The sequence below is a fragment of the Bubalus bubalis genome, chromosome 21 (genome assembly GCF_019923935.1).
Source record: "Bubalus bubalis isolate 160015118507 breed Murrah chromosome 21, NDDB_SH_1, whole genome shotgun sequence".
Lineage (NCBI taxonomy): Eukaryota > Metazoa > Chordata > Mammalia > Artiodactyla > Bovidae > Bubalus > Bubalus bubalis.
Window position 1 is genome coordinate 46,912,911 of NC_059177.1, and position 12,028 is coordinate 46,924,938.

The window sequence follows — 12,028 nt, forward strand, 5'->3', positions numbered from 1 at the left end:
GAACTGGGATTTGACGCCAGAGAGGACATGTACAGAAAAACTACTAACAAAGGCCTTATCTGCCATCAGTTTTCAGCAAATATTCCCTAGACACTGTCCCACCATGTTCTGCGTCTTGATCAAGCCTCTGTATCTTGTTACATCCCCACAGCTTATTGATTTTGTTTAAAAATATATATGCGCTTTGAGGCCTAATGGCCTCTTTGTGTCTTTATTTTCCTCCTGTAGACTACTATGTACATGTAAGAACAGTGGGTAAAGTGTATATATTTTTCTCCTGTTAATTTGTCTTATGACAGCTTAATTCTTAGGTCTAACACAGAACCTAAAAGAGTGGAAGAAAGTTTCTTCCTTCTATATTTACATAGGAAATCCAAAGGAATTTACAAAACAACTACTAGAATGAATAAGTGAATTTAGCAAGATGGCAGGATACAACGTTAATATATAAAACTTAATTATATTTTATATGTAAGAGCAAACCATTGGAAGATAGGTGTTTAATTCCATTAGCAGTTCTATGAAGAAGAAAAAGATATTTAGGGATAAATTTAACAAAAGAAATGTAAGACCTCTGTACTGAAAACCATGAAACATTCTGAGAGAATTTAAGATAACCTAATTAAATGGAGACCATGTTCATGGAATGGGTGACTCAGTATTATTAGCATGTGAATTCTCTCCACATTGATCTGTAGATTCAACACAATTTCTGTCATAATTCCAGCAGCTTTTTTGTAAAAACCGATAAGGTGGTTCTGAAATATTTATAGAAATGGAAAGGATCTAGAATATCCAAAAAGTATATTTTTTAAAAACTTAGAAGTTTGAAATTAATCCAAAAAATGAATATTGATAGATAAGAAGATAAAGCAAGTACAATAAGCTGTCAACAGGTGAAACGAGGAGGTAGATATGTGGCTGTCACTATAAAAGTCTCCAACTTTTCTGTACATTTAAAGAAATTTATCATAAAATGTTGGGGAACACTTGTATAAGCCTGTCTGGAAGACCTTTTGAAAAAGACAGCTTATGTCACACAGCACATAGCAAAACCTAAAAATTACCTACTCATTTCCTCAAAGTCTCATATCTCGCTTATCATTATAAATATGCATTATTCCTCTGTTCTAGAATGTAAGGAAATGTGTCTTCCCTTTTCAATAAAAAGGAGATCTCAAATGCAGAGAGCAAGGCAGAGGCAAGTGAAAATAGCCAAGGCGAGTGACAAATTGCATTCTTCCGTGATAATGGCAGCTTGTTTCTGACCCCAGATGGTAATTTAGGTTTGGTTCCAAGTGACTACAAGGTATTTCCAAAAATCAAATTTACCTTCAAAAGATGGGATCTTTCCCCACTGAAGAAATCTCAACTAATATTGCTAAGGCTAAGTGCAACATTCATTTATAAGGAAGCATTTCAGACATGTTGTACCAGTAACAGCACTGTTAGAATAGTATAATAATCCCATGAGCTAACTATTTGGAAAAGGACTATATCCCAGTGGAGGTATACGTTAAAAGAGCCTTCTAAATAAACTGCATTTTTTTCATGCTCTAGCACAGAACAATACTGGATGTTCATAATGATAAGCTTATGTTATCAAGATTAAATTACAAGTAATATACTGTTTACCACAGGCATGATACAGTTCTATTTGAAAGACTTCCAATAGAAAGAATAAGTCATATATAGCTTATATGTAGAATCTTAAAAAAAAAAATAGTACTAATGAACTAATTTACAAAACAGAATCACAGATGTAAAAAACAAACTTATGGGTGGGGGTGAGAGGAAGCTGGGGAATGGAATGGGGTGGGGAGAGAAGGGATAAATTGAAAGATTGATATGTGCACATTACTATATATAAAATAGATAACTATTAAGGACCCACAGCGAACTAAAATGGACTGGAATGGGTGAATTTAACTCAGGTGACCATTATATCTACTACTGTGGGCAGGAATCCCTTAGAAGAAATGGAGTAGCCATCATGGTCAACAAAAGAGTCCGAAATGCAGTACTTAGATGCAATCTCAAAAACAACAGAATGATCTCTGTTCGTTTCCAAGACAAACCATTCAGTATCACAGTAATCCAAGTCTATGCCCCAACCAGTAACGCTGAAGAAGCTGAAGTTGAATGGTTCTATGAAGACCTACAAGACCTTTTAGAACTAACACCCAAAAAAGAAGTCTTTTTCATTATAGGGGACTGGAATGCAAAAGTAGGAAGTCAAGAAACACCTGGAGAAATAGGCAAATTTAGCCTTGGAATACGGAATGAAGCAGGGCAAAGGTGAATAGAGCTTTGCCAAGAGAACTCACTGGTCATAGAAAACACCCTCTTCCAACAACACAAGAGAAGACTCTACACATGGACATCACCAGATGGTCAACACCAAAATCAGATTGGTTATATTCTTTGCAGTCAAAGATGGAGAAGCTCTATACAGTCAGCAAAAACAAGACCGGGAGCTGACTGTGGCTCAGATCATGAACTCCTTATTGCCAAATTCAGACTTAAATTGAAGGAAGTAGGGAAAACCACTAGACCACTCAGGTATGACCTAAATAAAATCCCTTATGCTTATACAGTGGAAGTGAGAAATAGATTTAAGGGCCTAGATCTGATAGATAGAGTGCCTGATGAACTATGGACTGAAGTTTGTGACATTGTATAGGAGACAGGGATCAAGACCATCCCCATGGAAAAGAAATGCAAAAAAGCAAAATGGCTGTCTGGGGAGGCCTTACAAATAGCTGTGAAAAGAAGAGAAGCAAAAAGCAAAGGAGGAAAGGAAAGATATAAACATCTGAATGCAGAGTTCCAAAGAATAACAAGGAGAGATAAAAAAAAAGCCTTCTTCAGTGATCAATGCAAAGAAATAGAGGAAAACAACAGAATGGGAAAGACTAGAGATCTCTTCAAGAAAATTAGAGATACCAAGGGAACATTTCATGCAAAGATGGGCTCGATAAAGGACAGAAATGGGATGGACCTAACAGAAGCAGAAGATATTAAGAAGAGGTGGCAAGAATACACAGAAGAACTGTAGATCTTCACGACCCAGATAATCACAATGGTGTGATCACTCACCTAGAGCCAGACATTCTGGAATGTGAAGTCAAGTGGGCCTTAGAAAGCATCACTACGAACAAAGCTAGTGGAGGTGATGGAATTCCAGTGGAGCTATTTCAAATCCTGAAAGATGATGCTGTGAAAGTGCTGCACTCAATATGCCAGCAAATTTGGAAAACTCAGCAGTGGCCACAGGACTGGAAAAGGTGTTTTCATTCCAATCCCAAAGAAAGGCAATGCCAAAGAATGCTCAAACTACCTCACAATTGCACTCATCTCACACGCTAGTAAAGTAATGCTCAAAATTCTCCCAGCCAGGCTTCAGCAATACATGAACCGTGAACTTCCAGATGTTCAAGCTGGTTTTAGAAAAGGCAGAGGAACCAGAGATCAAATTGCCAACATCCACTGGATCATGGAAAAAGCAAGAGAGTTCCAGAAAAACATCTATTTCTGCTTTATTGACTATGCCAAAGCCTTTAACTGTGTGGATCACAATAAACTGTGGAAAATTCTGAAAGAGATAGGAATACCAGACCACCTGACCTGCCTCTTGAGAAACCTATATGCAGGTCAGGAAGCAACAGTTAGAACTGGACATGGAACAACAGACTGGTTCCAAATAGGAAAAGGAGTATGTCAAGGCTGTATATTGTCACCCTGCTTATTGAACTTATATGCAGAGTACATCATGAGAAATGCTGGGCTGGATGAAGCACAAGCTGGAATCAAGATTGCCGGGAGAAGTATCAATAACCTCAGATATGCAGATGACACCACCCTTATGGCAGAAAGTGAAGAGGAACTAAAAAGCCTGTTGATGAAAGTGAAAGAGGAGAGTGAAAAAGTTGGCTTAAAGCTCAACATTCAGAAACCTAAGATCATGGCATCTGATCCCATCACTTCATGGCAAATAGATGGGGAAACAGTGGAAACAGTGTCAGACTTTATTTTTCTGGGCTCCAAAATCACTGCAGATTGTGACTGCAGCCATGAAGTAAAAGACACTTGTTCCTTGGAAGAAAAGTTATGACCAACCTAGACAGCATATTAAGAAGCTGACATATTAAAAATAGACATTACTTTGCCAACAAAGGTCCATCTAGTCAAAGCTATGGTTTTTTCATAGTCATGTATGGATGTGAGAGTTGGACTATAAAGAAAGCTGAGCACTGAAGAATTGATGCTTTTGAACTATGGTGTTGGAGAAGACTCTTGAGAGTTCCTTGGACTGCAAGAGGATCCAACCAGTCCATTCTAAAGGAGATCAGTCCTGGGTGTTCTTTGGAAGGACTGATGCTAAAGCTGAACCTCCAGTACTTTGGCCACCTCATGCGAAGAGTTGACTCATTTGAAAAGATCCTGATGCTGGGAGGGATTGGGGGCGGGAGGAGAAGGGGATGACAGAGGATGAGATGGCTGGATGGCATCACCAACTTGATGGACAAGAGTTTGGGTGAACTCCGGGAGTTGGTGATGGACAGGGAGGCCTGGCGTGCTGCGATTCATGGGGTCACAAAGAGTTGGACACCACTCAGCGACTGAACTGAACCGAACTGAAGGACCCGCTATATAGCGCAGGGAACTCTACTCAATACTCTGTGGTGACTTATATGGGAAAAGAAGCTGCTGCTGTTGCTGCTGCTAAGTCACTGCAGCCAAGTCGCTGCAGCCGTGTCCGACTCTGCCCACCAGGCTCCTCTGTCCACAGGATTCTCTAAGCAAGAATACTGGAGTGGGTTGCCGTTTCCTTCTCCAGGAAAAGAAGCTAGAAAGAAGTAAATAAATGTATATGTGTAACTGATTATCTTTGCTGTGCAACAGAAGCTAACCCAACACTGTCAATCAACTATACTCCAATAAAAATTTTTTAAAATAATACACCAGCTATGAAACAAACAAAGAGCAAAGAAGAAGCCATTAAAATATCTGATGCTTGAGTATCAGTTATCTGAAAAATTTATTTCTGTGGGATGGCTCAGGCTCTTTCAGAATATCATATTTTTAAATTCGCTTATGGATATATCTTGACACTTTGTTTCTTCTTGTCTGGGATGTGACCTTCAAGCCAAAACTCTGAAACGTTAGTTATCTGTACAGATGTACTGAGAGACATTGTGCTGTGACCATCAGAGATCTAGTCTCTAGCAGCAACAGGATGACTTAAAGGGAAAAAGACAGTTATATTTATTTCTGCTTGAACAACTCATCAAATTGATAGTAAATCCAATGAAAAGACAGTATCTCCAAATGATGTTCTGTGGAGTTTCGTACTTGCAACGTATTCCTGAGAATAAAACAGTTGATGCAGTAGCTGTAGATAATATCAGTTCTCTAAAGGTCACCCTTTTTCATCCCAGGGATTCTGGCAAGGATTGAAGGCGAAGACATTTGTGATACACTTAACACAGTGCCCAACACATTAGGTCAATGCTTAGGAAGTGCAGGCTACTGTTAGTTTTTATGGATTGTGGAGACAGCATTTTAAAAAGTGTAACATAAGAGTCAGGAAGGAGAAAAGAAAATTATGTTTCTGTTAATCAGTCCACAACCACTTACCATTTTCCCCAAAAAAAAGCATCAAAACATTTGGTGTTAATTACCCAAGTATTTTGGGTTTTGTTTTCAGTTTAGTTCAAAATTTATATTTTTACCTTCATTGATAAAACGAATACATAAGGGACTCCCCTGGCAGTCCAGTGGTTAGGACTCTGTGATTCCACGGTAGGGAGCAAGTTGATCCCTGGTTGGGGAACTAAGATCTCACAAGCTTCGTGGTGTGGCCAAAAAGAAATAATAATAATATGTAATACAATTATTCTCATTTTCAAAGAAAAACCAAATTGAAACATGTAAGATAAACTGTGACTGTTCCCCTAGTGCCTCCTCCTCTTGCTCCATGTCCTCTGGAAAGATGTCAACCTGTATCAGTTTGACTACCTGTGAAACTCTGTTCACACTTATGACATCATCATGGGCATTTCAACATTAGCTTTAGTTGTGTTAGTCATTGCATAACCACTTCAAGTCTTCCCACAAGTAAAGTTCCCTCTGTAGCTTTGATAATCATCTCAAAACATTTGAAGGGATTTGACAAGCCCACGCACCTCCATCCTTACAAATACACATCAGTTCAGTTCAGTTCAGTCACTCGGTCGTGTCTGACTCTTTGCAACCCCATGAACCACAGCACGCCAGGCCTCCCTGTCCATCACCAACTCCAGGAGTTCACCCCGACTCACATCCATTGAGTCAGTGATGCCATCCAGCCATCTCATCCTCTGTCATCCCCTTCTCCTCCTGCCCCCAATCCCTCCCAGCATCAGAGTCTTTTCCAATGAGTCAACTCTTCGCATGAGGTGGCCAAAGTACTGGAGTTTCAGCTTTAGCATCATTCCTTCCAAAGAAATCCCGGGGCTGATCTCCTTCAGAATGAACTGGTTGGATCTCCTTGCAGTCCAAGGGACTCTCAAGAGTCTTCTCCAACACCACAGTTCAAAAACATAAATTCTTTGGCGCTCAGCTTTCTTCACAGTCCAACTCTCACATCCATACATGACCACAGGAAAAACCATAGCCTTGACTAGACACACCTTTGTTGGCAAAGTAATGTCTCTGCTTTTCAATATGCTATCTAGGTTGGTCATAACAAATACACATATCTCTGGGTTAATCTGGGGATTCAGGAGATACAGATATACCAAAAGGTTTTGGAGACCCAATTCCATCAAAGAGCCTGAGGAGAAGGAGACTTGAAAGCTCACTGCCATAGCCACCTGGTGAGTCATATAGTCAGTGGGAATCAGTTAATTTCTTCAAAGCCTGCTGTCTGTCTGTCTGTCTGCTCTGCTCCGAGGAATCTACTAAAAGGTGGGCTATAATTTAATAAAAATATCCCAGAAAGATTCTGCAAGACTGGGAGGCCTCCCTTTCTCTGTCAATGCAAGTTACCACACAGGCCATTGAAATGTAGAGTGAGTCTTTCAAAATTTAATGATAGCATAGTCAATATGCCACGTAGATGATTAAAATGCAGCAGGTTACATTTGCTGCCATTCTCCAGGTGGTTTTCTAGGCAGTCATTATATTTTGTGGGCTGTCTGTCCTGTAGCTTTTGATATTCCAGAAGGATTGACGACATCCATTTCTTTCAAATAGGGCAGTTTTCAATTTAGCTACGTTCAGCAACCTACAAATCAGTCTGCAAGGCACTCTGAGGAAGACAGCTTTCAGACCTCGGCTATATTGCAGGTGATCCTGCCAAGAACCATGAAGTACAGATGCTCTGAAACCTTTGATGAGAAAAACATCAAAAGTGAGTTTCCCTTTGAGCAAGATACATGAAAGCAAAAACTTAGCTGATGGCATCATGTCACAGGGTTCTTTTTAAATAATAAAAAGAAATGAGGCCAGGGCAATATTTATTTCCTCATTGCATGAAATTAGATCTCAACTAAGAATATATGCATGACAGAGAAATAATCTGCACATTCTTGCAAGCTTGAAAAATTGCAAAATAAAACAGCCACAAAATACTCCCATTTCTATAGCTTTTTGTTTTTGTTGTTATTGTTGTTCAGCTGCTAAGTCATGTCCTACTCTTTTTGACCCCATGAACTGCAGCACACGGGGCTTCCCTGTTCATCACTATCTCCTGGACTTTGCTCAAACTCATGTCCATTGAGTCAATGATGCCATCCAACCATCTCATCCTCTGTAGCTCCTTTCTCCTCTTGCCCTCAATCTTTCCCAGCATCCGCGCCTTCTTAATTTATTTTAAAATATTCCTTTATTTGTTTGGCTGCACTGGGTCTTGGTTGCTACAAATGAGATCTTTAGTTACAGCATGTGGGATCTAGTTCCCTGACCAGGAATGGAACCTGGGCCCTCTGCATTGGGAGCAGAGTCTCAGCCATTGGATCACCAGGGAAGTCCCTGTAGCTTTCTTAAAGAGTTGGCTTTCTTAAAAAAAAAAAAAAAAAAAAAAAGTATACAAGTAATGTATTCATTTTCTAGGGTCACTATAACAAAGGACCACAAATTGAGTGGTTTAAACCATAGAAATATATTGTCTCACAGCCCTGAAAGCTAAAAGTCCAAAATCAAGGTGTTCTTAGAGTTTGTTCCTTCTGAGAGCTGTGAGAGAAGGATCTGTTCCATACCTTCCTTCTAGCTTGTAGATGGCTGTCTTCTTCCTGTCTGTTCATGTTATCTTCCTTTCCTGTGGATCCCTCTGCCCAGCTTTCTCTTTTTATAAAGACACCAGTCATATATGATTAAGGTGTGGTAATGGCTCACTTCAACTTGAGAACCTCTGTAAAGACCTTATCTCCAAATAAGGTTTTGCTTGTGCCCTCCGAGAGTCTCTATTTCCCCAGACCTGTGGAAGTTTTGTAATCAAATCCTGCTGACCATCAAAGTCAGATTCCCTGGGGAATCTCAGCCCCTTTGCCAGATCCCTAGGTTGGGAAGTCCATTGCGGGGACCTAGAACTTTTGCAACAGTGTGAGAACTTCTTGGGTATAATTGTTCTCCAGTTTGTGTATCGCCCATTTTGAGGCTTGTGACGGGGCTAACGGCGACCTCCTCCAAGAGGCCTTATGCCACATGCTGCGCCTCCCAGGACTGCTGCTGTCAGAGCCGCCGTCCCTGTGGCAGGCCACTCCTGACTCATGCCTCCACAGGAGACCCTCAAACAGTCACAGGCGAGTCTGCTTCAGTCTACTGTGGAGGTCGCTTCTTTCCCTGGGACATGATGAGCTCAAGGTTTTGTTTGTGCCCTCCAAGTGTCTCAGGAGGGTATGAGGTTTGACTTTAAAAGCGATTGCACCCCTCCTACCATCTTGCTACAGCTTCTCCTTTGCCCTTGAACATGGGGTATCTCTTTTTGGTGGGTTCCAACATTCTCCTGTTAAAATGAAAAGATGCTTGCTCCTTGGAAGAAGAGCTATGACAAACCTAGACAGTGTATTAAAAAGCAAATACATCATTTTGCTGACAAAGGTCCATACAGTCAAAGCCATGCTTTTTCCAGTAGTAATGTATGGATGTCAGAGTTGGACCGTAAAGAAGACTGATCACTGAAGAATTGATGCTTTCGAACTGTGGTCCTGGAGAAGACTCTTGAGAGTCCCTTGGACAGCAAGGAGATTAAACCAGTCAATCCTAAAGGAAATCAACCCTGAATATTCATTGGAAGGATTGATGCTGAAGCTCCAATACTTTGGCCAGCTGATGCAAAGAGCCAACTCATTGAAGAAAGCCCTGATGCTGGGAAAGATTGAGGGAAGGAGGAGTAGGGGATGGCAGAGAATGAGATGGTTGGATGGCATCACAGATTCAATAGACATGAGTTTAAGCAAACTCCGGGACATAGTGAAAGACAGGGAAGCCTGGTGTGCTGTAGTACATGGGGTGGCAAAGAGTCAGACGTGGCTGAACAACTGAACAACAGCACATCAGAACCTTAATAATGAATCTGTAAAATATTGATTGGATCCCGTGGAATCAAGCAGTTTCCAGCTGACTACAAACACTTCATATCTCCCAGCTGTTTGGACTAACATAAATTATTTGGATGCATTGGCCTGTGAACATTTTTTTTTCTGTAGAGTTTGAAGGTTAAATATGGCCATAAATCACCGATTTTTTTCTGCCAAGAAAATTGCATGAGACCAGATGAGAGGTAAATTTTGTTCTGTTAATTGTAGTTGAAAATGCATGGTGCCACTTAAATCATAAAATGTAAGATGAGTATACCAAAGGAAAAAAAAAAAATACCTGTTAACAAGTCCAAACTTGGTCTGCTCACCACAGAGCAGGCCAATTAATTGAGAGACAAGGTTTTGAGGCAAGGACTACAACTTTATTTGGAAAGCCAACTGACCAAGAAGATGGCAGGCTAAAAAATAGTGATACATTTTTTAAAAGGAAAAAAATTTAAAAAGAAGGAAAAAATAGCAACAAACAAATAAAAATCTGCAATAAAATTGATCACAAAGGAGTTTCTGATCATCTGGAAGGAAGAGGGTGAGGGGAGAAGAAGAAGAGGGTACTAATTAACTGAGCCATGAAAGTTTTTATAGTGGCCAAAAGCCTCCCAAACTTTATAAAAGACACAAATGTAAGCATCTAAGAAACTCAAAGAATTCCTAGTTGCTAAAGAATACAACATCAGTAAGGCTTCCCAGGTGGCACAGTTGTAAAGAATCAGGCTGCCAGTACAAGAGATGCAGGAGACACAAGAGACACAAGTTCGATCTCTGGATTGGAAAGATCCCCTGGAGTACAAGATGGCAATCCACTCCAGTATTCTTGCCTGGAAAATTTCATGGACAGAGGAGCCTGGCAGGCTATAGTCCATGGGATTGCAAAGAGTCAGACAAGACTGAAGGTGCATGCATACATATACCACACCAGGAAACATTATAATCCTATTGATGAAAGGCAAAGACAAAGATAATTTTAAAAGTAGTAAAACAGAAGTTACTTGTCATACACAATGAATCCTCAAAAAAGATAATCAGATTTCTCCTAAGAAATTTGGAAGCCAGAGGTAGTGGGCTAATACATTAGGCGTGCTAAAAGAAAAAAAGAAAAAGAAAAAAACTGTTACGATTCTTCAGATGAGGATTATCTGGCAAAACTGCCCTTCAAGAGTGAGAGACGAAACTAAGACATTTTCAGGTAAACAAAATCGGAGGGTATTCATATACTACATTTTGTTTATCCGTTCGTTAGTTGAGGCACATTTGAGTTGTTTTGCCTTTTCGGTTATTATAAATAATGCTGCCATACACATTTTTGTATGGACATGTGTTTTCAAGTCTTTGGGGTATTTTCCTAGGGGTGAAATTGCTGGGTCATTCTGGGAAATCTGTGTTTAACTGTTCGTGAAACAGTGTTTTACAGAGTGGCTATATTGTTGTACATTCTCATCCTCCAACTTTTGTTATTTTTCTAGACTAAAGGCTATTTTGAGTCCCTTGAATTTCCATATGAATTTTTGGATTACATTGCCAACTTCTATAAAGAAAAAACTGTCTGGGATTTGGATAGAAGTTTTGTTGAAAGTATAGATCAATTTGGGAAGCATCATCACCTTTATATTTAGTCTTACTGTCCATGAACATGATATCTGTACACTTATTTAGGTTTCCCTTAATTTCTCCCAACAATGTTTTAGAGGCTTCAGTTTACAAGTTATGCCCTTTTTTTGTGAAATGTATTCCTATTTTATTATTTTTAGTGTTATGATAAATACAATAGTTTTCATGAATTCACTTTTGGATCATTCACTGCTAGCATATAGAAATACAGGGGATTTTTGTACATTAATCTTGAATCTTGCAGTCTTGCTGAATTCATTTGTTATCTCTAAGCCTGTATGTGTATGTGTGTGTGTATGTATACATGCATGTACATGACTGTGTATTCCTTAGGATTTTCTACATATAAGAACAGGTCATTTGCAAATTAAGATAGTTTTATTTCTTATTTTTCAATCAGAACTCCTTTTATTTCTTTTTCTTGCCTCATTGTCTTGGCTGGATACTCCAGTATAATGTTAATAGAAATGGTGAAAGTGAACATCTTTGTCTTGTTCCTGATCTTATGAGGAAAACACTTATTCTTTCACCCATTAAATATGATCTTGGCTGTGCTGTTTGGTTTGGTTTTGTAGAGCCCTTTATCGGATTGAGGGAGTTCACATCTATTCCTCATTTGTTGACTTTTTTTATATTTAAAGGTTTTGGATTTTGTCAAATGCATATTCTGCAACTATTAAGATGACATGTCTTTTATGCCTCTATTCTGTTAATATGGTATATTACATTGATTAATTTCAGATGTTAACCAAACTTGAATTCCTAGGATAAATTGATTAGTCATAGCATATAATCCTTTAATATGTGGCTGTTCATTTTGTTAATATATTTTCTAAGGA